Source organism: Alexandromys fortis, unplaced genomic scaffold (genome assembly GCF_014885135.2).
Source record: "Alexandromys fortis isolate MF-2015 unplaced genomic scaffold, M_Fortis_MF-2015_v1.1 scaffold_836, whole genome shotgun sequence".
In the NCBI taxonomy this organism is placed as follows: domain Eukaryota; kingdom Metazoa; phylum Chordata; class Mammalia; order Rodentia; family Cricetidae; genus Alexandromys; species Alexandromys fortis.
The window spans coordinates 6,661-11,394 of NW_026068711.1; the positions used below are offsets into that span (position 1 = coordinate 6,661).

Sequence of the window (4,734 nt, forward strand, 5' to 3'; positions counted from 1 at the left end):
GTTGAGCTTAGGGCTGGGTCCTTGGAGAGGAGTGTGTGTCTGAAACAGTTGGGGGAAACGGCAGGTGCTGCAGGGAGGGACCGGAGGGATCGGGATCGCCCGGAGAGGAAGGTAGCATTGGGGGCAGACTGGCTCCACCGACCGACCGCCGCAGACAGAACCCAGGGAGCCCAATGAGGCCTCTCACAGCCTCTGCTGCTCAGGCTCACATCCTCATCTGGGATGTGCGCTCTACTGGGGCCTCTGGAGCCAGTCCCAATCTGTTTCCTTCTATTCTTTGACAGGAAGCTCCTGGAGGGCCAGCCCCGCCCCCCCACCTCAGCCCAGCACTCCCTCTCTCTTCTCCACTATGGACAGAGAAGGCACTGAGAAGCCCGCCGGCTACACGCCCAGCTGATATGGGGACCAACAGAGCCATGAGCCTGGGTTCAGCAATCCTTGGTTTACTCCTGCTCCAAGGTAAGAGGCGCTGGCCACTTTTCTCCAGCAAGTCTTCCCTCCCCCCACATAGGTTCCCATCCAGGGAAATTCCAGAACCTTTCCATAAAGGGGATCAGCTGGCCTGGAGGATGGGAGTCACCGCCCTGGTAAAACAGATGCTGTTAGGCTCAGTTATGGTGTTTTCTAGGGTTCCCCATAGAGTCTGGCCCCCTAAAGGTGGGAAATGGCTGTCTTGAAGCATGACAGAACCTGGAAAATTCCTCCTGAGGGTACACAGGCAGAAGAAGCCTGTGGCTGCCCTGGCCTGCAAAGACTCCTGACTGAGCCGGTCACCATTGTCACTCTTCTAAAGGTTCTAGGCCTATGGTCTGCGCCTTGGACTTAAAGGTCACCTTCTCTTTTATTCTTTCCTGTGAAGAATTACAACCTGTGAATTTGAAATGCTGACTTTAATCTCAAGTCACAGCAAGAGGGCTTCTGGTTAGACACAAAGAACTGCTTACCAAGGAGGGGACACACAACACAGGGGCTGGATGAGATGGCCTCCCGCAAGGTGCCTGAAATAAAACCTCCCTGATGTGGCTGGCACTCATGAGTGGGGCCTTGGAGCAGGATCCTCTGATTAGGGAGTCATTGCTGAGAACCCTGAGAAGTCCGGGATACTCTGACTCACAGGGCAGCACTTCCCTTTGTCACACAGCCCCCAACCCCAGCCCACTGCTCCAAGCCTGCTTAGGTGAAAGGGTCTGTGTTCCAGAAAACACTGCCTCCTGCCAAAAAGTGAGACATTTCTTTAGAAGTCCACGGGCTGGGGGCAATGCTGACGCCCCTCCCTGTCCACAGGATAGAGTCAGAGGTTAATCCTGGGGACCTGAGGGATCCCAAAGGCCTGAACTCCCCCAGCCACGTTAATTCCTAACTTGCCCAAGCTCTCCATCCAGGAGCTCATAGCACGTGTCTGCTTCATTTTGGCGACTGAGGAACTGTGTGGAACAGACTCAGCCGACAGGGGTCTTGACTGTGGAGAGAGTCAGCCAGTCTCTAGATTTGGAAAAATCAAGAGAAGGGGGCAAATTTTAAAATGTCTAGCACTGATTGGGCTGTCGGAATCTGCGTGTTTTATATGTATTTTCTCCCTCAACCCATCTGTTTATGAGGTGCTCTGTCTGTCTCTCTGTCTGTCTCGCTCTCCCCCGTGTGTGGTGTGATCCTGAGGATCCAGTTAATTTTGGGCTTAGACAGAATTACACCTCTAGCCTCTCACACTTCAGAGAATTCAGGTCCATCTCAGACAGTGAGTGAAGCCAGAACCCACCACTTTTTTGTTTTTCTTTGCTCTGCTGGGGATTGATCTGAGGGTCTCACACAGGCTAGGTACGTGCTCGATCACTGAGTTACATCCCATGGTTTTCAACACTAAACTGCTGCTTAGGAAAACAGGGTGTGGGGGGGGGGCATGGGCAGGATTAAACTGGAAGGAAATGAAGGAAGTGGAGGTCAGGAAAGTGAGAAACTCCTGTGGCCATGGTGCTGTGTCTGTTGCCCCTTGGTTAAAGGCGCTGCCCTTACAGAAACACACACCCCTTAAGCCTCCTCTGCCCGCAGAATAGTCTTCTGAGGTGACAATCGGGAGGAGTGGGATAGGAGGCAGGAGTACAGACCTTTAAGTTTTGATGCCTGTGCCTTGGGAACGCCTCAAAAACAGGTAGATCATTTTCTAAATAGGTTCAGAAAGACAGGTGCCCTCTGACTTCCACTCCTCCCAGAGCTAAGAGGATTCATAAGACGTGCTTGAACCGGATCATAAGACTTTGGATGTTCAGGCTCATCCCTTAGGAAGGATTCTCTTTAGCTTGGGGTTCCTATAATATTTACTTCCTTCTGGAACCTCTACCCATAAAGAAACAGGGGATGTGGGAGATCTTGACCTGGAAAAACACATCTCAGGGCTGGGGAAGCTTTGGCTTGGAAGCAGTTCCACACTATCCAAGTGATAGCTGTGTGGAGGAAGGTAGTGGCTTAAGAAAAACAAACAGACCAGCAGGCCGCCATAACCTGGGGTGGGCCCCAGCTGCCTCAGTTCATCCGGGGCCTGGGCCAGCCTGCAGCCTCAATCCAGCTTGTGCGGAGGGAGCGGCTCCAGATGGGTGGTTCCATTTCCCCGTGTTGTTTTCCTTTCACATTGTTCATAGGTTTCAAGAATGATTTCATTGTGGAAAGTGAGCAAACATGAGCTGACCTTCCAGCATCCACACACACACACATAAACGCATACACACGTCTACGCAGAGGCCCACAGACACACATGTGCACAAACAGAATGGCTAACAAGGGCTCCAACTACAGCTGTGGCTGGTAACCACCTCCTTCCTAAGTTTGGCTGAGAACAACCATTTCTTAACTTGTCTCTCTGCCTGTGAGAGTGAACCAGCCACTTCTTTCAGCGCTTCCTCCCCTCCTGGACGTACCTCAGAATCTGTTTCCTGTGTAGGCCTCTACCTCCGGTGGGGGAGGAGAGAGACAGAGAGAGAGAGAGAGAGAGAGAGAGAGAGAGAGAGACAGAGAGAGAGACAGAGAGAGAGACAGAGAGAGAGAGAGAAAGAGAGAGAGAGAGACAGAGAGAGAGACAGAGAGAGAGAGAGAGACAGACAGACAGACAGAGACAGAGAGACAGAGACAGAGAGAAACCCAAAATAAATCTTAAGTCCCACCCCATTTCATTCACCTTCCCCTCTCCTCCCCTTGGAGTGGGTCCAAAAAACGACAGTCTTCCCAGGGGTAAGTAAATGAGCCAGTAGTGGCATAGGCCCAGAGACCTGGAATTCTGGGTATTTGTCCAGACATGTCGCTAGTTTAAATAACCATCCCCTAACCTTGTGTCAGGTTGGTGGGATACCTATAGAGGATTGAAGACACAGTAAAAGACTCTAGGACCCTGAACCATAAGGTGGCCAAGTGTGCTCCCCTTCTACCATGGGGGTTTTAGACAGCCAGAAGACCCAGTTTCCCTCGTGAGCTCTGCTTGGCAGAGTTACTAAGGTAGTCTACATATTTGGTTTGATTGTTTTGAGACAGGTAGATCAGGCTGGCCTTGAACTCGCAGCCATCTGCCTACCTCTGCCTCCGGAGTGCTGAGAGCAAAGGCGTGCGCCACCATGCCCAGTCTGTGTATTTTTGCTTCTCTCACAGGCTACAGCTCTCAGTCCACGACGACTCAGACCTCCCCAGGTAAGGTTCGTGGTCTACTCCAGCATTTGTGCCGAAGGATTTAGAAAGGTATTAGACAGGGAGTGCTGGACTGTTTTTCTTTTCTTTTTGGTTTTTCAAGACAGGGTTTATTATGTAGCCCTGCCTGCCCTGGAACTCTGTCTGTACACCAGGTCAACCTCAAACTCAGAGAGCGGCCTGCCTCTGCCCCCAGGTGCTGGGACTGAAGGCCGTGTGTACCACTACCTCTTGGTCTGTTTCTCACTGAATACAAGTGATGTGAGCTTGGGCCAGAGGTCTCTGGGGTTCACTTCTCCAGCCTAGTCTAACATAGCTTGCAGAGGGAAGAGATGAATAGTCAGAGGCAGAGGAGGGGAGGAAAAGAGACAAAAAAACCCAAAGCAAAACCTAGCTTCAGAGAGGGAAAGAAGGGCACAGAATGGTTGGAGAGCAGCGTAGCAGACCCCTCAAATGATGTGTTTCAGGGCTCTTCAGGAGTCTGAGCCCCTAGCCAGTTTCTCTCAGCTCAGGTGAGTGAGTGAGTGTGGCCTCTGAGAAGGCCAGCTCTAACCACCCATGCCATCCCCAGCCATTTAGACCTCCTTGGAGCTTGGGGGTTCTCAGATGGGCAAAGGGTATGACATCACCAGACCTGCCCCACTTCCTCTCCCCATCTCCTTCTGTTCTTGCAGGAGACCAACCTTCCTCAGGGCCCGGCAGTTCAAGGCTTCTGCTTAGCACCACTTCCCCAGGTACTCCGCTGCCAGGACTATAAATGGTGCCCAGAGAGGGCCCAGGAAGAACTTGGCCATGTCAGCTCTGCAGGAGAATGTAGACTTGTAGCAGAAGGAACAGGGCCTTACACTGGTGATACCAAAATAGGGAAGCAAAAGCAGGTGTCACAGGACCCGTGCAAACATCACCCGCATCCGACATCAGCTCTGGAGGACCCTCCCCACAGGCAGTGGCCTCAAGATCTGAACCTGTGAAGGAGTGAGATGAGCAAATGGAGGTTGTGGGGTGGAAGGTGGGGAAGATGGGTTCCAAGATGAGCAAGCTGCAAAGACCAAGGTTCAGAGGTGAGCC

General features: G+C 52.2%; 1 long non-coding RNA gene across 1 annotated transcript; it reads left to right on the plus strand.

Annotated features, from left to right (window-relative positions):
* Window positions 1–283: 283 nt before the first annotated feature.
* On the plus strand, window positions 284–4,713 carry LOC126496024 (uncharacterized). The gene is made up of 3 exons (XR_007590272.1): window positions 284–459; window positions 3,631–3,669; window positions 4,341–4,713. It is a non-coding gene; the product is annotated as an uncharacterized lncRNA (long non-coding RNA).
* Window positions 4,714–4,734: the final 21 nt, after the last annotated feature.